This window comes from Ambystoma mexicanum, chromosome 6p, assembly GCF_040938575.1.
Source record: "Ambystoma mexicanum isolate Mex_15411 chromosome 6p, UKY_AmexF1_1, whole genome shotgun sequence".
NCBI lineage: Eukaryota > Metazoa > Chordata > Amphibia > Caudata > Ambystomatidae > Ambystoma > Ambystoma mexicanum.
In genome coordinates this window covers 564231314-564252671 of record NC_090935.1, presented here as the reverse complement: position 1 = coordinate 564252671, position 21358 = coordinate 564231314, and the positions used below count along the sequence as shown (strand labels likewise).

At 44.4% G+C, this 21358-nt stretch overlaps 1 pseudogene; it reads right to left on the bottom strand.

Annotated features, from left to right (window-relative positions):
• Positions 1 to 20874: 20874 nt before the first annotated feature.
• LOC138512742 (U1 spliceosomal RNA) lies at positions 20875 to 21047 on the bottom strand (annotated as a pseudogene).
• Positions 21048 to 21358: the final 311 nt, after the last annotated feature.

Genomic DNA, 21358 nt, shown 5'->3' with positions numbered 1-21358 from the left:
ACAGGAGCAGGGTCACAGGACCGGGAACATGACAAGACTTGGAGCACCGAGCGGAGCGAGCAACACGATCCAGAACAAAACGCGTTGAGACGCGGCTTGTTCTTGATCTACGCTCCTCTCTATGGGCCGCCAGCACCCGAGAGGCTTGAGATGCAAGGTGGCGAGGGCCCAGTCTACTGCGCATGCGCGGAAACGTGAACGTATTTCTCCGCGCATGCGCAGAGGCATGTCAACACGGACCCTAGGCACCCTCCGGGGGGCGGATCCCCAGACGTGAAAGCGTGGGTAGATCTGCCAGGAGGGAGCAAGGGGAACAGGAACAGAAAACCCCGGTCTCCTGGTAAGTGGCGTGACATTCACTTGTGGGGATTCCTTTCAAGAGCTTAGGATTGGACATTTCCTGAATCGATGGAACCACCAACCTCCCGTGCTAACAGGTAAGTAATGTTCATGCTGATCATGCCACAAGGCATCTAGGGGCAGTGCCACTCAGAACACAACTGCCCTAGAGGCAACACAAGGTTGGGCTGGCACCTTTGCTTACCTGACCTTTTAGTGTAGAAAGAGCCTTTAGCTTGCCTCCCCATTGCCCTCCACCCCCTTTTCCGAGATCGTATTTGTTTTGAACAAGTGACAGGAACCAGATGAGGGTTCAGCTGAGGCTGTGCCCTTCTTGTGAGATTAATGGCAATCCTGTCTACCCCTTTCCAGGAATGATGAATGAGAGATACCTACAACATGAATCAGTTTGTGTCTGTGATTAACAAGCCGGACTCTTTAGGGAACACGAAGTCGGTGTGCAGAGTAGTGCTGCATTGGTTTACAAAGCCGCTCTGAAAACCTCACAAACACAGGTGTAACTGGGGCCCCACACTCCCTGCGGTACAGTGGGCCCCGTCCATGTCTTAAAGAAACGTTGAAAAAAACATTTTTGAAAGAAATATTTTTTTCAAAAAAGATTTTTTCAAAACGGACAAAAATTAAGTTTTTATTTGAAATCACTCTGCATTCACAAAGAATTTGTTTACAGAAATAATTTCCTTATGAAGGCAGAGTGACTAAAACAAGATTCTATTTCTTTATAAAGTCTGAGGGCTACCCCACCTCGTGACGTGGAAGCCTAAAGGCTAGTGAACTCCAAGGCATGGGGCGGGGAGCCCTATGACTTCAAAAAGAAATAGGGCCTCTTTACGAGGCTGGCGGTAAACCACCGGTGCAACCAGCGGGTTACTGCCAACCTCGAAATACCATTTGTGACACCTCACTTCCTGGTGCTACAATGGAGCAAACCAGCTTTGTCGCCAACAAAATATTTTTTTTTTAAAGTTTGCTCTTGGGAATAAAATTATCTGACTCTTTTTTTAAAGATTTTTATTACATTTCTTTTTTTTGACAAAACAGTGATTATTTGCTATACTTTGTGTATTGCCTCTGTATATGAATATGTATTTTGTCTTTAGAGCATGCTGCCAGTTGAGCTTGCTGGAACACTAGTGGACCTCATTACGACCCTGACGGTCCGGAAACAACGGTGGCGGTAAAACCGTTGTTTCCAGACCGGTTGATTCCGAGTTCTGCAGGCGGGAGGTGTCACTCCCGCCAGGTCTGCCCTGGCGGGCATTACCCGGCACACCTGCAGGCGGAAATGGAAACACCGGCTCCGTCAGAGATGGAACCAGTGTTTCCATTGTCCCCATCCCCATGGAGTCCAATGGGACTTCATGGGAATGGGCTTTAACAGAATTCCGCCTCCAGAAATACCGGGTCACCGGGATTGTAATACCCCGGTGATTCCGCAATCATGCAGGCGCAATGGAATGACCCGTCCGGTGGCAGCCTGCTGGTTTTTCCGCCACGTCTACGCTGTACTCGTAATGAGGCCGTCTCTCCACCTCGTTCCAAAGCCTTAATGTAATTCAAATCTTAGCTCCATCCATCTTGTAAAATTATTAGAACAGTTTCCCATTGAAATATGTGTGGTATTCTATTGTTTACTGGTTACTACGAGCAAGTTGTGGTATGTTGGTTGCTTGTGAATGTTTGCAGAAATTTTTATTGTTTGTCTTGCTGATTGTTCTGATTCAAATCTCTAGATTCCATTGTCAAATCCAAATAAAATATTAATTGGACGTTCCCTCCATAACAAATGTGTGGTGTGTTACTGATAGATCATGTGGCTTGTAGTGTAAGGTTTTAAAAGATATATCAGGTAGAACGAAACATACAAATTATAGTAATTGTTTTAATTTATAATTGAAGACCAAAAAAAAACTGCAGCATACAGACATTATGCAAAAATTGTATGCCTCCCTATCAGCAGTTCCTAGTTATAGCCGCAGAAAGTAAGGAAATGGTAGTGACCCAACCCCTCTCTGACATGACCGTTGCAGTGCCCCCAGAGGAGTACTTTGGCTCTCACGGCATCAAGACCTGACACTGTCACTGGGGACAGTCAAGAGATGAGGATAAACTCAGGGACATTTTTTAAATGTAATGGTCCCTTCATGGCCTTAAATTAATTGGATGGCTGAGTATAATAAGGAAACTGGCCAGAATGACATGCAAAGAGTGGGGTTTTTGGAGTAATGGAGCCGTGATGAGGAACAGGGGAATGGAGAGAACAAGAGAGGAGGGGAGAGCGAGAGAAGGGATTTCGATATTGAATGGTGTGAAATGTAGTATCGTTAGGGGTCGGCAAAAGTGGAGAGGATTATGAAAGGCCCAAGGAGGAATATGGATGAAGTGGAGGAGTGCAACTAGAGTGTGAAGGACGTGAGCTATCAGGGAAACCAAGATAGGAGTGGGGCAGTGTAGGAAACAGTATTAAAGAAGAGTTTAAAGGGAATAAAGGGAAGAGTGATTTAGGGTTTGAGTGTGGGGTGGGTGGGAAAGAAACAAGGGTTGAAGAGGAAAGCATAAGGGGAGAAAGGTAGGTAAAGAAAAGAGAAAAAGGGCAAGAGGGTTGTTGGAGAAAGGAATTGGAATCAGATACAATGAAAAGTGGAAGAAAGGATGGACGCCATGCTTGCTGAGAAGGGGTGAGTTGGGAAGCTGAGAGGGCTTTCAGGAGTTGGTTTATTTCAACTGGGGGTTCTTGAGTGGGACGACATTGGGACTAGTGCCCCTTAAGCTTTTATACCCTGGGAAAGAGGAGGAAGCAGTCAGAGATATTCTGCATGTGTTTCATTATGTTGAGGGCCTAAGATCTTCAACCAACAGGGGAAGAACATTGTGGGTCGAAGGAGAAGACGGTCAGAGCTGCAATTATTGTTTTATTTATGAATTATACCTGTAGTGTACTGTGTGCCATGGTCTATTATTGTCAAAAGGAAGGGTGCTTACCCAGCCACAAAAGGAGTAGCAGATAGCAAGAGATACTAACGATGTTAATCTATGGGGAGAGTAGAAATGAGAAATAAGGAGAGAGAAGAGGGGCCTTAATTCTCTGAACAAGAGGTATTTGATAAAGAGAGACTTCAAAAGGCTAGAAATGTTGTGTGCCTAGGAAACTCAGTTCATGAAAGGGAAGGAACCCACCAGAAGAGGGAGAGAGTTACTAAAGGTGTACTTTTCCTCCGGGAGTAGTAGGAGGGCAGGAGTGGCAGTTATGATAGGCTCAGGGTGTAAGTTTGAGGCGGACAAGGTTAAAGGTGATGCCAAGAGGCAATATCTCTTTCTTAAGATGCTATGTTAGGGCATGTGACTGTGGCCTCAATGTATTGTTCTAATGTGGGTCCGTTTTGGGAGGAGGTTAGTCACGCACTGGGGATCCTTGCAGTAGGTGTAATACTGGCAGCAGGAGAGTTTAACATGGGGTTAGATCCTGAGAAAAACCGTCTGGAAGAGGTGAGTCAACAGTGGAAAGACTCAGAGGAAAGAGAAGATGTGAAATTCAATACCGTAAATAAGGTGTTAGAGCTAGCCAATTCCTGGAGAGAATGAAGGAGCATTCAGCATTTACTGGCAGGAGCATGACTCCTTTGTACAAATTGACCTAATTGTAGTGAATAAATGTCTCCTTCCCTGGTTGGTGGAAAGATGTCATACTCTATGCCATGGACAGATCACAACCTAGTATGTCCGGGTTTGGCTCAGTCAGGCTAAACAGGGAAAGTGGATTTGTAACAACTTCCTGTTAAAGGAGAATTCAATGACAGAGACCATAGGAAATAAGATACAGGAATATTTGGTAATTAATGATAATGGAAAGGTATTGGCCCAGATGTTCTCAAGAAAACACCAACTTTAAAAGACAGTTCAAGAGTTTTTCTTTTCATACTAGTACAGGGGCTTGCAAAGGGCTGTCCCTATCTCCTCAGGTGAAGGCTGTTCCCTCCCTAACCCAGGTGCCCCTCAACCCCAGGGATGTCATGAGAAATTGGTAACCCATACTATCTAGAAATCTGACTTGCTAAGGGTGGTGACTTAAAGGCAAATGCCTTCTCTATGTACGCCTTCTCTATCAAACACTCACTCTGGGAACAATCTAGGTAGTCCCTGATCTAATTCACCCAATATGGTCCAATGTCAGGGTTGGTACCTTCCAGATACTCAGGCCTCACTTGGTCTTATTGTTCCATGCCATGATGTTCCTCTCTCTCTCGCTCTCTCTCTGTCGCTCTTCTTTTCCTCCTTCTACTTTCCTCCTTACCACTCTACCCACCCTCTCTCCTCTTCCTCAGTTACACTTCCTCTTCTATCCCTACCATATTTCTCTCTTTAATACCTACCTCCACCTTCCTATCTGGCTCCATGCTACTCTCTCTCTTCCACACCACTACTACTCTCACTCTCTCAACACTACTACTGCTCTCACCTCTTTAATCTATTACTGCACAACTTCCTCTTCGCTATTTCTCTCCACTCTCCACACTGTTACTGTTATCCCTTCTCCACACTAAAACTGTCACTCCACTCAAACCTTCTCATACAGTTAAACTCTATTCACTTCCTCTGTCACCTTTTTATTCACTCCCTACTCTTTCTATTAATCTCACTCACTCACCTGGCATTCAAATACCACTTTCTACCACCACCTCACTTCACATACTCTTTCACAAAGTCTCCTCAATGCTCCCTCGCTTGGTCTCTTGGTCCTCCTTTTCCTCCTTGACCTCATCTAAATAACCCAAACCTTCCTGCTGCTTTTTCTCTCTTTATTCTCCCTCTTCCCACTCCATTGTCTCTCATCCTCAGCGCATGGTTCCCAGGACAACCGTGGGCTGTCCTTTTACCAGGGGAGTTGATGCAAGTAAGAAAACATCGGAGAGGGGACTTAAGCCCGCCCTTTTCCAGTAAGCCTTTTACCAGAGCCTCAGGCAATGGTAGCCCACAGTGTTCAATGTTGCAATTTGTGTGCTGACTTGTCAGACAGTTCGGGATGGTGGCTTTGAGAAGATACTGCTCAGTGGCCCCTGCGCAGGTGAGTAAAATGTCTGAGTATGTGGACATTGCTGGAGTGCTTGTGCACTCGCTAGCCCTGGAGTTGTAATGGTGCAAATCATGTAGCAGCATCTGCTTGGTCTGGCTACTGCACATATTTCTGCGTGTCCTGTCCACCTTTGCTGTAACTCACGGGGTTGGGTTGTCCACTGGCTATCCCACTGCTAGGGGTACTAGTACTTGACGTTCTGTGGAGCAAACCGAAAGAAACTGGCCAGAATTGCGTAGCACAGGTATAGGGTGATATGCAGTGGTAATCATTCCATACATGCTGGCACATTAAGAAGTAACAGGAGCTGGAGCCCTCCCAACTCCCACACCCCAACTCTGGGGAAGGACTGGCTCCGGGATTCCCCTTGGTAGGCCTCTGATCCCATGTTTAGAAGGGTTCCCATCCCCTAAGGACAGGGTTAATTATCTGACCCTGTCACACACCTCCATCCCTTCTACCAAGCCCCCTCCTACTCTCAGTTTCTGACTGCTTGGGGATACTGGGACAGAAAATCGACATTGGCTTGCTTAGAGCTGGCTTGATATCCTACCAAAAAGAATATGGCCGTACAGCCAAGAACCATCTTAAAATGCGAGGGTAAGAGTCCTTGTTCCGGGTCGTTTTGTTTTTACGGTGGATGAGGTAGGCATCAAACTTTGAAATTTCGTTTAAACACCTGAAGTTTATATGGAATCTCCAACTGTTGTTGAGCTTGGGCACTGACACGATGCTGGAAGACCATTCATTGTAGGACGTTTCCATCATTCCAAGGTCCAGCATCTTCTTTAACTTCTACCTGATGATCCTCTTTTGTGCTTCCGGTAGACAGTAAGGCTTTACTCTGATGACTCTTCCAGATGTTGTTAGAATTTAATGTACTACTCCCTGCTCTCATCCATGCTTTGTTGAAAACACACCTGAGTATCTCACTAGCAACTTGACCTGTTCCTTGTGGCAAGATGTGGGGAGGCTGGTGATAAAATGACCACATCAGCTTAAGTTAGTAGCAGAGTCTTCCGGGTGTTCCTTTCATATGATACAAGTTCAGGTTTACTATTCTCCCGTCATACCTTACATTTTTTAGTATGACAGAACTGGGAGGGCTTTCTTCCGTCAGCCTTCTTGACTTTGTAGTTTAGGTTTGACATCACTTTCATGATGACACACGGGCCCTGCCCCCTGGCCAGTGACTTGTTTTGCATGGTGGGCAGCAGGACCATGACTTTTTCGCCCACTCAAAAGGTGCATAGCCTAGCGGTTGTATTTTTATGATAAGATATGATATGATAGGTTATTTATAACGTGCTTAATACCCAGAGGTTTCTAAGCGTGGACCTGGGGATTTAACCTGTGTTGCGCCACATCGTCTTGCTTCCAAGACGAGCATGTTGCCCATGAGCTATCCTCCCGAGGATTTCTCTTAGTGGGTCTGAACTGCTCTGGGGTTTTCCTTGACCGTCTCCTGTACCTTCATTATCTAATCCAAAGTGGTCTACATCATGGGATGGTCGCTGGTCTGCCGAGCCTGTGGCCCTTCCCATTCTTCCCTCATGATGTCCAGCACATCTCTTGTATTTCGGCCATATACAAGCTTAAAGTGAATAAACCCCATAGATAATTGTAGGGGCTTTCCCACAGTAAAAAAAAGCACAGGGAATTAGATCATCCCAATTCTTGCCGTATTCGCCAATCAACTTCCAAGTGTGTTGTTAAATTGTTCACCCAGCACATCGCTCTGAGGGTGATCACGACTGCTTTAAGGGTCTTAGGTTGTATTAGATCTTTGACATGAAACTGCTGGTTTGGTCGGCGAAGACTCTCGCTGAGAAGCCAACTCTGGTAAAGAGTGTTATAAGCACCTTAAGGATCGCCTTGTAATCAGTATTACGTATGTCCCACAAATAGGTTGTGTTTGTCATGTAATTTAGTGGGAGCATAATTGTAGTTGGGATTGCGCGGTATTGATATTTTGAGGTCGGATGAATAAAAGGGGAAGGGGAAAAAAAGAAAAAAAGGGGTGAAGTAACTATGGTGCATCTCTAGACACGAAAAGATGAAACATGGCCTACAAAGTGATCATTTGTATTAATTATTAGATGGTCAGAAAGTACACTAGAGATCTTCACTGACTAATGCCATGGTTGAGGTCCTTTCTTTGCTTTTCTGTAGTTGAAGCACTTGTACCACATCTGATATTGCAATGTTTATTAATGTTATATGGATAAAACCTTTATAAAAACGAAATTCGAAAGGAAACAAAGCATGTAAGATAGTTGTTGTAGGCTTGGGCAAATACTTTCAACTGAACCTGAAAAAGCCATATCTTCACTTTATTCGAGATTCACAGAAGTTCTCAAATGCTTATAAAGTTCTGGCAGTGAAGTTTCATGGCCTAGTGTAACCGCCCCTTAATTATGCGGCTCATTAGGAGCCTCAGGGAATCTTACTGAGGGTGAAGGTGATGGCTGCTTCTGTCTGCTTTGTCCTTGAGGAAAGCTATACTGATTTTATAAAACGAACAATTCACTTTAGGCCCTGCCATAAGATAACAGAAGTATGTTTGTTATATTTACAGCGAGAGAAGAAAAACATCATTTGAAAGTGATACTTTAGTGAGAACTTACTGTAGGGTGGTTAAATTCGGTGGATCCTAATAGAATTGACATTGAACATATTTTACAGAATGAGAGAAGGAAGCATTATTTAAAAGGATAAATAATACTTCCTGCTCCTATTGTGTAAAATATTTAAAATGCCAATTCTGTTAGGACCCATGTAATATCTTTTATCTAGGTTTCCCAAAAGGAAAATTTGGACCCGAGGGATTTTACTTACATTTCTCATTTGATATGGTATCATTGATGCCTGTGTTGCTGGCTATATTATAAGGCCTCCCACCCCATACATATTTAGATATGATCAATACATTCAAGGAGCCGACTGAATGCGATATACATATTGATGCGTTGACCCATGTGTTGCAAGAGCTCCATCAGTAGTATTGTTAGCCACTGCTATAACATGTGCATTATGAGTAATGTAGTGAACACATTAGCACATGGCTGCACATCCAGGCATCAGATACATCGGCAAGAGAGATAAAACACACCAGAAAAGACAAAAATATTCTATATAAGTAACAAAGGTGTTCCTTTACAGCGAAGCAACAATGTCGCAAACAAAGTGTCACTAATAAATCCACAAAGAATGCAATGAGTAAGTTATCTTAACTGCTCTTAACTCTGCACAATCATGCCATCCCATTTTATTATACAATTATGTTGACTCATTTGGGGGGAAAATGTACGCCTGATAAGATAGTGTATGTCTCTGGCTGATTGTCTGGTGTCCCTGCCAATGTATTACCTACAATGACCTTGCAGGCTCAGATAGTGTTCATTTCCTTTGCACAGTCAACCCTTCTGAAATGTCGTCCTGATGTATTGACTGTGCTGATATCAATGTTGGCAAGTCTCAGGGACTTGATTATCCTGATTATAATTATCGGTTTTGTTATGGCTGGTAAATGTTTATCACTTCCTTCTTGGTTGGAAAACATTCAAAGCATAACTCTGGGGCATGTCCGTTATGGAAATTCAGATCTTCCATTGGTGGCTGCATGGTTTGCTACTGTTTCCTGCTACTTTGAACGTCTGTGTAATCTGTTTACCTTCATTATCGACCTTTGTCTTGAGAGTCAACATAATGTGATTCATTAAATCAATTGTGTTCCCTGAACTGCTTGGGTGAAATTCATACCCCTCCCCCCACAGGAGCAGTTGTCTATGTTTATTTATTAGGCTTGTACTAATGCTTTGTAAGTAATTGCACCCCCCGCCCCAGTTGGGAGCCCCTACCAAGGCTGAATCTTGTGACTAATATACTAACCCTCCCATTATGAAGGAGTTTATCATTGTTTTAACCTACACTGACATCTGTAATTAAAGGCATGGTCTAGTAAAAATGTTTATTGTCCCAACGGGTCGGCCATGTTTTTTTAAGCCTAAGTGGCTCGATTTTAGAAAACTTTCCTATGGACCTTACCCGTGTTTTCGTCCATTAAACGCACGCAAAAACAAGCACCAGGGAGCCGCCATTTTCTAATAATCCTATCTTTTCCCCGATCGCCCTGGCGGACCTTCATTTGCGGCACTAAATCAATTCCCCCGCCCCTAAGCCTGTCATCAGCAGACTCGTACCGCCCATTTCCCAATGCCAAAGCACGTCTTGTGTCAACATTCGCTGCGCTTAAGCTAATGACGTGTCGCCATGGAAATGGCAGGATGCCTCTCTCCTCAATAAGTATAAACAGACCGTTACACAACACACAGCAGCAGATTTTCGATTCTATTCCTCTTTCTGTGTTACTTTGAGTATTCTGTGACTCGTTTCAGTGCTCTGGTCAGCTACCTTCGCCGCTTGTAGCTCGTGTGAACAGATATCAGTACCACCGCTATAAATTATTTTAGTTTGTTTAACACACAATGGCTACAATAATGCCCTACATGTATGAGCCCGAGTATACCGAGGAGGAACTACTGGAAAGGGAAGCACGCGAAAACGATGGGGATTCGGACGGCAGTTGGCAGGACGAATCAACAGATGAAGAGCCTAGGCCTAGTCGAATGGACGGCGTCTCCACCTGGTGCACATGCAATCGGTGCGAGCTAATGCCAACTGAGGACGAGAACTGCTGCTGCCGAGAAAACTCGGGATGCCTGGCCTACATTTCGGAAGGCGAGCCACGACCGCAATGCATCACCGAGCTGCCAGACTTCAGGGCAGCCTGCCTCACACAGGCCGTGAGAATAATGATGGTGCTTATGCACGAACTTCGAGCAACTGTTCGTCCTCGTAATCCGAGTAACGAGTAAGTATACTCTGCTTGTCATGCCACTCCTATTTCATGTTCTTCTACTATATCCAAAATTACATCTACATATTATTGTAACGCATGTAAGTCATTCAATAGTGTGCATTGTCTAGATAGCATTTGTCCGTGTAAAATGCCATTAGTTACAAGAATTGTCATTGACAACAAACGTTTATTAAACTTATCTGGGTCATTTAAAAACAGTTTGTTTCATTCCTTTTCACAGGTGGTACAGGCTGGTGGCATATCGTTCCTTTACATGGTGGCTTCACGGGAGGCTTGGACACCGCGTTGGAAGAGTGATACCCGCCTGTGCCGTTCGTGCCATTAGAGAAACGTTCCCGAGTGACAGCGGTCAGTACAGGGGATTTTCTCTCGCTGTGCTGCAACCTGACCTGTATAATCTTTAAAGTCTTGTATTTATGTGTCATGAAAATAAGATACAAAATAAAACACCACATATATTTTAACAACGTTTGTCTCGATTTTTTAAATGAATCAAGTGTGTCTCCATTCAAGGATGGACGTCAGACACCTGTGCAGGGTGGTCACTATCTATCTAAGCTAACATAACATATTCTCGATAATGCATGCACTAAATAACACTTGTTCAAAGTCTTTCAGTAGGTTATGTCTCTATAAAAGTCACACATATATCTATACTAACAATTACCATTGGATTATACAGGCCCTAGGGTCTTGGCCACTATAATACACCGGTTGAAGTGTGGGTCTGTGCTCACAAGAATCTCCGGTATGTGGCATTTGTTATTGATAAGCAACGATATACTATCATTGATATAAAGGCGATATACTGTATATTGACATAAAGGCGGTTCGCGCCGGTGGATGCGCGCTGGCATGGGGGGCTGTGACGGGCGCAAACGGCCAAGGAGCCAAACTACATGTACACTTCAAAAGGTGTCCCACGCCAAGGGGCCATCGGTCACATGGCCTCCTCAGACCCCGTGTCTCCAGGCAGGCCTCCCCTGAGGCAGGCCGCCCCCCTGCAATCCACATAAGTGTGTCTCCATTCAGCAGTCTTCCTGTGCCTTATATGCATGCCCCAGGGTCATCCATCCCACCCCCTCTATCAAAGGCGGTTCACACCCAGGGATGAGCGCTGGCATGGGGGGCTGTCCGGGGCACGAAAGGCCAAGGTGTCAAACTACATGTACACTTCAAAAGGTGTCCCACGCCAAGGGGCCATCGGTCACATGGCCTCCTCAGACCCCGTGTCTCCAGGCAGGCCTCCCCTGAGGCAGGCCGCCCCCCTGCAATCCACATAAGTGTGTCTCCATTCAGCAGTCTTCCTGTGCCTTATCTGCACGCCCCAGGGCCATCAATCCCACCTCCCTCTATCAAAGGCGGTTCACACCCGGGGATGAGCGCTGGCATGGGGGGCTGTCCGGGGCGCGAAAGGCCAAGGTGCCAAACTACATGTACACTTCAAAAGGTGTCCCACGCCAAGGGGCCATCGGTCACATGGCCTCCTCAGACCCCGTGTCTCCAGGCAGGCCTCCCCTGAGGCAGGCCGCCCCCCTAATACCACGACATACATACGTCATTCATTCACAAACACACCCCAGTTTCTAATACTTTAAAAACCACTCGATATGTCTCATGAGAACATCTTTGTGCTTTGCAAGTCAACTCTTGAACGTGCTACCTGGGAACCACTGAGATCTATGCTAATCTGCTTGTCGTCGTGCTATCCGTGAACTCTGTGACCGACCGCTTCGAGCATACCCATCAGTGCGCTACCTGTGGCCATCCACCTATTCTCCCGCAACATACTGCTCTGCTTGCTGAACCCATCTGTTTGTTGGTCAAGGTAAGGCCATGTATCCTGGTCATATTTCGCAGATTTTTAAATGTCTATCTATTTTCCAGTAGAGTACAAAATAGTGCTATGTTCATTGGTCTCATTGGTATTGACTTGAGTTTCCATTGCTATGCTATCAATAGATCTATTTATTTTCATCTGTGACTATTGTGATTGAATTGCATCCTTCGGGGGTCCAATCAATAATGTTAGCATGTTTCCTTCTCGTGCAAGACAGAACATCCAAGGGACGAGTCACATGTTCAGATTTCAGTCACATCAATTATACATTTCTGCAACTTATGCAAATACTAAGCAGCACATAATGAACTGGTATAGTTCCTGCGACCAAAACAAACCTTGCATTGATCATTGTATGATTCATTTACTTTTGTATCAAATCTTTACTCTTGAAGATTGTATAATAATGTTGATATTTACTTTTCAGATTCATCAACAATGCCTGCCTGTTCGATTAGCGGTTGCCCTTCGAAGACCCATGCGAAATCTGAAGGAACTACAATGCATGTATTCCTGAAAACTGTTGATCGAATAAGAGAATGGGTCAGACATTGCGGATATCCACTGTATGAGCTGGAAAGTAGAGTCCAACAAGTCTTAGAGGACAAGAGGGGTGATCGATACAGCATCTGCAGCAGGCACTTTTCCTTGGACATGTACACAACTTCTTGGGTAACAAAGAAGAATAAACGTCGAACGACACGGAAATTGCGCGAAAACGCTATTCCCACTCTATTTGTCCACATTCCGCCACCGGTGAGTCAAGTGTCCGGATTTAGCTTTACGCCTAGCGGTATTGTGTAGCCGAATGGATTAATAGATATTGTAGGTGTTCTATCCCTTGTAATAATTTCGATATTGATATGAGTGTATACTTTTTTGAATAATGACATTTATCAATATATTCTTTTTCGATTTCATAACCCACAAACGCAATGTATATATATATATGGGGACAGGGAACTGTGCTGTATTGAGCATTTTTCAAGTATTCTGTCGGCTTACATGGCTATTTTTAATATTGGCATTTCATTATCAATCATTAATTGACCTTTACAACTTCTTGACTATCCCTTGAATCTGAAGCAAGAACATTCTATATCCTTGAGGTTGTCGCAGTTATCAACCACTTCTAGCGCGTATGAGGTAATCTTACTAGGCTAATCCGCTACAGACTTGTTTTATGCATGTCAAGTAATAGTTTTATTCTATCGTGTAATTATTTTACAGAATGTTTGGTTACTGCTTTCCAATTAATATACACCTTAGTTATCGTCCACTGGTGTTTGTTTTCAGTTATAATTAGTGTTATCCATACTAATGCAAGTACTGTCTTTCAGGGAGATGCTGAAGCGTCCGCCACATCTACAACGTTTCTAGATGTTCCTCACCAGCAGGAGGTATGGATACTGACAGCTCCATCGAGCGTCATCATCAGAGCTGGAATTCTTGTCATTTGATTATTCTACACAATGTTTAATTCGTGGTTAGCCGTTGATATGTACCTGTGCTGTCGACCCCAGGTGTATTTTATGTTTTCGCAATTGTAATCCTCACTAATGCAAGTACTATGTTTCAGGCAGTTGATGGAGCGTCAACCCCTGCTCTTGATGCAGAGCCTGACATTCAAGTATACGAATCGGCGCAACAGCTTTCGGAAGTGCGCACTACATTTGCAACATCCATAGATATTCTTCAGCAGCACGAGGTATGGACAATGACAGCTCCATCATGCGTGATCATATAACATGATTCCATTTGCTATACTTTCTTCCCTATTAATGCAAGTGCTGTGTTTCAGGGAGACGACGGAGCTTCCACCACAATCACAACATCTCATTTAGATGATGCAGATGTAAAGGAATCGTTGAAATAAGTCGATGAAATGTGATCATATTTGGATTTTCCTTGATTCTTTTGGACAATGCATCTTTCGCGGTTATCTCTTTATATGTACCTGTGCGTTCGACCCCAAGTGTGTGTTATGTTTCCAATATTGAAAACCATACTAATCCAAGTGCTGTGTTTCAGGGAGACGACGGAGCTTCCACCACAATCACAACATCTCATTTAGATGATGCAGATGTAAAGGAATCGTTGAAATAAGTCGATGAAATGTGCTCGTATTTGGATTTTCCTTGATTCTTTTGGACAATGCATCATTTGCGGTTATCTCTTTATACGTACCTGTGCGTTCGACCCCAAGTGTGTGTTGTGTTTCCAATATTGAAAAGCATACTAATGCAAGTACTGTGTTTCAGGGAGATGCAGATGCCTCCTCTCCAATACAACCATTCATGGCAGTCCATGCAGAGCTAGAGGTATGGATACTGACATTTCCATCGAAATAGATCATCACTGGTCGAATACTTGTCCTTTGATTGTTGCACACAATGTTTAAATCGTATTTGGCTATTGAGATGTACCTGTGTGTTCGTCCTCACGTGTGTTTTATGCTAACAATATTTTGATACATAGTAATGAAAGTACTATGTTTCAGGGAGACGATGGAGCCTCATTCCGTGCTGTCTATGCGGATACAGAAAATATAGTCCTTGCAGCGCAAGAGGAAGGGAGGACATGCGGAAACGAATCGGAGCTACAGTGTGCAGATGTTGAAGGTCGAGTCAAAAAAGTTGCAAAGAAAAAAAAACAAAAAAAGGTTAGTTACAAACAGTTCATAACTTTAAAAAAATGTTTGTGGTGGGGACTATTTTATGTTTTATTCCAGTCAAGTCTACTACACTCCATCTTGTGTTTAAACTGAACATCCCTTTTCCAATATCTCCTCCAGTTACCCGTGGGTGTCAGAACTATACACACACAGACAGTGAAGCGAATGAGAGATGTGGCTTGCCAGACCGTGTACACTATGGAGGAACTATTAATTGAGGCGAGGCGTGTTCAGGCTCGAGATGCTCATGTCCAATGGCCAGAACATGAATTAACTGTGTTTGGAGACTACAGCAAAGTTGCATTGGACCATAGCTACAGTGCGACCGGACCACCACAAGAAGATGTTATTGAATGTATTGAAGATAGCTCTGAAGTAGTTGCAGATCAATTTACACAATCTACACCCGCCAAAAATTTGCCACCAAAAAACCTGTCGACATTGTTGTGTTCTCCCATCAATGTTGAAGTAATAGATGTTGAAATGACAGTTAATGAACCAGCCACAGCATCCATAGATGCATCAGAACTTGATATCAGCGATATTACTTTCCAATGTGTTGAAATCTCCACAACGTCAAAGGCCGAAACAAGGTTGACGCAGGATGACAGTCTAATGAAAGAGAGCAAATACATTGTATTCGACAGTTGTTTGATGGAAATTGTAAGTATGCTGAAATGTGTGCGTTCCATTAGAGGGAATGTATGTGGGAAGCCATTGATTAATGTGACTCGTCAAATAAAAGGCAGTAACGTCAAAATAAATGCCGCCTGTAGATTAAATCATAGGTTCTCATGGTCTGCACAACCAATGCTGGGGAAAATGCCAGCAGGCAATCTACTGTGTGCAGCTGCATCACTTTTTCGTGGCTCCAGTTTTAGAAAGTTAGAGGCTTTCTTTCAGTTTGTGGGACTCCATTTCATTTCTAATGCGCTGTACTACACATACCAACGTGATTATCTGTTTCCGGCCATTAGTGATGCTTGGAAAATTGAACAATTGTCTCTAGCAAGTACATTCGAAGGCAAACGATTCAGGCTAGCCGGCGATGGACAGTGCGATAGCCCTGGATTTTCTGCCAAGTACTGCACCTACCACTTTCAGGACATGGATAGTAAGAAAATTGTGAGTTCGGTGGTCGTGCAGGTAACACAATGTACATCGTCAGTGGCCATGGAGAAACTAGGATTTATAAAATCAGTGGAACATCTACAATCGAGGGGATGCACATCGACCTCATAGCCACGGATAGACACGTTTCAATTGCCAAGACAATGAGAGAGCAGTTCCCACATATTAAACATCAATTTGACCTATGGCATCTTGCTAAATCAATCAATAAGAAAATCTCGGCTGCAGGGAAAAAAAAAGGTTTTGAAAGTATTTTGCAGTGGTCACATTCTATCACCAACCATCTTTGGTGGAGCTCAAAAACTTGTGAGGGGTCAGTGGAAAAACTACTTGAAAAATGGCGGTCACTGATGCACCACTGTACCAACGTTCACCGCTGGACAGCAAATGAACATTTCCACCAATGTGAACATGGCCCTTTGTCCCCAGAGGAGGCACGGAAGAAGAAGTGGTTGATTCCATCTTCACCGACACACAAAGCCATTGAGAAGATTGTTTTCGACAAAACTCTATCAAGAGATTTGAGAGGACTGACAGAATTCTGTCACACAGGAGATTTGGAGGTGTTCCACAATATGTGCCTAAAGTACAGGCCAAAGCGCTTGCATTTTAGCTTTCGGGGCATGAAACATCGCACTCTACTAGCGGTCTTGGCCCATAACAGCAATGTCGGACGTGAACAATCTAGGACTAGTGGTAAAGTAAGGATGCCTCGCTACACTAAGGTGTTTTCAAAACGAAGTAAGCAATGGGTGATCAAACCAGTCTATGATGAAATTCAGTTCGACTTTGTGAAAGGCCTTATTGTTGCTGTGTTGGAGAAGCACAGATATGGAATTTTGGACGTTTCTGTACAGAGCAGTGATCCATTGCCAACGAACATTGCGACTGTGCCATGCCCACCCGATGCACAGCTGATTGTGAAGTACAAATCCCGGTTTAAATAATTGCAATACGATTGTCTTTTTGTAAATAAATGTTATTGTACAGTGTACCTGTAAACCTAACCCCTAACTTCACCATCATGGATGGCGAACAAGCTCGGTGTCATCTTTGAATTCTCTCTATTCACCTCACATATGTGTATGTATATATTTTTCTCATGTCTCATTTCATGTAAATGTAAATGCTGCGCACTGTTAACGGAGGGGAGGCTTGCGTATTGCAAATAATAAAACAAACAAACAAACAATAAATCTCACTTTTAACTCAACTCCTGTGGTACTTTATACTTTCCCTGACCTTCCGCCAAAAATTAAATGTCTCAATTTGGGCTGCAAAGCTCGCAGACAACGGTGACAAAATTGGGGCACTTAGAACGCGCCAGCCAAGCGGGCCGTGGCATTTGGGGGAGAAGCCAGTTCCCATTTGCACATTGAGGCGCACTACATAGACGGATTCTAAACTTCAAGTTCTCATAGATGCCTATACTACGTGATGTTGCAAATAAATAATGCGAAGGACAGCGCCCAGATGAGGCCCACAAGTCGCACTGGAAGTATAAGGGTCTATTGTTTTTTGACCTTGAGACAGGGACCATGCCGAAAGAACTACATTTGAAGGGAGTGCGCAATAACGTAAGAGACGATAACGTAGAAAATTCAGACACTAGACCGAGTTTCAGTTTTAGGTCAGTATACGAAAAATCATTGTTAAGAGCACGGTCCGTTTTACAGATTGCATTACGAAGAGACACAATGGAAATTTCAAATATAATGTAAATAAATCTTTACACGCTTTTATACCGGAATGAAGATTTAATGAATGGATGCATGAATAAATGAATGAATGAAGAGCTAGGAAAAGCAAGTAAAACTGTTCGTAGTGGGCACATGGGCATGCAGGTCCACTGGTCTCACCAATCTCGCTCCATGGCCCAGCCACTTTTCCCTGCACTACGGGACTGTCTCTGTATCCTTCAGCCCCTTCTCCCGGCATTTACCTTGCACTTGCCACCAGCTGGCCCTATTATTTAATTTGTATTCAACTAACCTTGTACAGCCCATCCCCATGCGCGATTAGAAAGACACCTGGCCTAGTAGGATCATTGTCTGTCTGCCCTTGTTCCCCACCTGCCTCGTCACGCCTAGTAACACTTGAGTATAGGCGCGTTACAAATGCCATATCATATATCATATCATTCCTCACGCATGTAGACTGTCGTTTATAATTGTGTGTTGGCCTCGATTTATCTCGTTACTTTTCGCATTGATTTTAGAGACGAACATACTCCATTGAACTACCCTTGCAAGCAAATAGTTTCTGATCGGCCGTAATAAATAAAATGAGTAATATTAATGAAGTTTGGCTAGCGAGACTAATTATCATTTTTTTGTTTTCATAACAGGTATTTGATCCCTTACTGCCACTGCCATCTGTTTGAGACACCGGCGGATGGATTCTTCAGCAGACACCTGCAGCTTCGTGTCAACAACTGGAGCACGATCACCATATTGTGGGACGATCGCCAAGGGCCCACATGCCCTTACGGTGTACTTGTGGCTAGAAGCAACATAACAACCTTTAGGCTGGACTAGTGCCTAGTTGATGGAACAGCCTTGCGGTTCACCGTGCTTCCAAAGTAATTCTTTTTACGAAAATGAACACCCTGTGTACCATAAAGGAACACTGCGTGACTCAAGATGAAACGGAACAGTTATTGCGGATACAGATAAAAGAAAATAAATGGCTTCCGGAGTTCATATGGCAATTGCTGAATATTCTCTAAACATTTAATGTCAAATAAATGTACTTTACCAAATATACCGTGTTGCTGTTTCATTGTAAAGTACAGTTTCATATTCCGAATTGTGGCGCGCTGTGTTGTGAGTTGATCTGTGTTGGTTTCCGGGTTCTGAGTGGAGTCGCGCAGAAGATGACTGGGCGTGTTTGCCTACGCAGCACAGTAACGTCACGGGGAGAGGCGGGGAATATGAATGTTTTGATAATGTCAGGCTCAGGGGCGGGGGAATTGATTTAGTTCCGCAAAAGCAGGTCCGCCAGGGCGATCGGGGAAAAGATAGGATTATCAGAAAATGGCGGCTCCCTGGTGCTTGTTTTCGCATGCGTTTAATGGACGAAACCTCGGGTAAGGTCCATAGGAAAGTTTTCTGAAATCGAGCCACCTAGGCTTCAAAAAACATGGCCGACCCGTTGGGACAATAAACATTTTTACTAGACCATGCCTTTAACGTTGTGACTCATACTGCTTTGAACAAGCAAATCACCCTTCCCAGGAGGAGGTGTTTTGAGCAGAAACGGGCAGGTATTGGATTGGAATTGGAATGGGCATAGGGATTAGCAAGGCCTTGTACAGTCAATAGGTGGGTAAATAGCCAAACAACACCCACAAGCTGTGTACTCCTCCTCTGATGTAATCTCCCTCCTAGCTGTACTCCAATTGAATGGTTTGGGCTTACAGGTGGTGCACAAAAGCCACCTAATAGCCAAAACTCAAATGCAGACACCATTACCCAGTTGCCCCAATTTCACACAAGGGCTCAACTCCACAGGTTTGGGCCCTGTTCAAATCCCAGAGGGAATAAGCGCAGGCCCTACAACACCAGTTGAATGAGGGAGAACAGCAAGACACCCCCAACCAAAGAAGATCTTGAAATAGGGTTCATAAACACCTAAGTGACGAAGAATAATTAACTATGGTTAACATTCTAATAGAATAAAACATGGTTTATCTTCTTGGGTTCATGGAAACGTAGTTTACTAACAATTTAACCCCATAGCCCATAAAACCCATTAATAGTCAAAGGAACACCATAAATCATGTCCAAGAGTGGGAAAAAAGAGTCTCACTCTTGGCAGGAGAAAAAAAACAAACTCCAGAAATCCAGCAAAGCTGCTGGGGGACTCACTAGGTTAGGAAATTCAGCCTAAAGAGAGAATTCTCCCTAACAATGTGTAGGAGAGAGTTAACTGCTAGTGACATGGAAGCTGCACTAGAATAGTCTCTCTCATTAAAATGTCTGAAGAAGTTAGAGGACCCCGGTCCCCAAGTAAGTTTGCTCTCTGACCCCACACACTATGAAGTTGGCACCTTACCTCTCCCACATTTAAAGGGTTAGACCTCCTCCCCCCAACATTTTGACTTAGGTGCACCCCTGCCTCCTTGTAGATCGTTATATGCAATAACAGCAGGTCCAGATCCATATTGTCAAATAACTGTGAATGCAAGCAGACGTCCAAGGCCAAATGATAATATGTTATTGTATAACACTTAGGCTTAAGCTCTTTTTTATAGAACAAATATGCATACAATATCACCCAACATGTGTTGGTAATCATTTATCGACCTCAGAAGGATGAAAGGCTGAGATGGCCTTACTGGGGTTCGGACCTGCAGATCACACACACATCACAGCTGTGAGCGCTCAACCCACTGGCCACTGAGTTATCATATCGGCTATAGTAAAATGAGCAATTAGTGGACTGGATACCATTAAACTGGTAACTGAGATTTAACAGCAGACCAGTTAAATTAATCTGGGCTTAGTGCGCTTTACAAATGTCACACTCACAATAAATAAATAAACCCTGTAATGGACGCTAGGTTGCACTAGTTGCAAGTCAGCCTGCCACCAGCAGGCCAATCCTATGTGCCACCTCAGGGGTTTAATTTGGGACATCCGCACAAGTCTGGGGTTAGGCGCCTGTGCACTTGAATTGACCCCTGCTGGCCCTCTTGACTGCAGCAAAATTCTGGGGATCTGTGCGCAACCAACCTACTCACACACGTGAGTGACTTTTTCTTTCTTTCGACAACGCATCAGGGCTGGACCCCTGAGCTGCTCGGGGCTGGCCCTCTTGACTACAGCAAAAGAAACTCTGCTGCAAGACCAGGGGCTATGTGTGTAAACTAGCTGACTCGCACTCTAAACTTTTTCTTTCTTTTACCAACAAATCAGGGGATAGCGCGAACGCAGTCCCCCACTACCAGAAATAATGCAGTCGACTATTCCACATTTGGGGCCATCGCAGGGGTCAGCAAATCCGGTGTTCAATGGATGAGCCTGCCTCACCCTGGGACTCGAGATCTGCCTTGGTGATCAAACAAGCTCCCCTGCCAGGTAAGTGAGTTGCGAGCAAGAGGGCAGGGGTTGGGCGGCGGGCCTGTTTTGGAAGCTCCGCTAAGCGAGGGTGAGAAAGGCAGGCCATGACCCAGCCCCAGCCCTCCCGGAAGCCCTGAGCGTCTGCAGAGCTGCCTGCCCCATGTGCAGGGGGATCCTGCAGCAGGCAGAGCCCAGCAGAAGAGGCCCATTGTAGCACAATTAATTTCTCCCATCAGGCCCTGCTCGGCCCGAGATTTGCATAAATTCAGACCTGGCCACCAGGCCCAGTCTGATAGCGAGCAGGCCTCGTGCAGTCCATGGCCCTCCTGAGCCGACA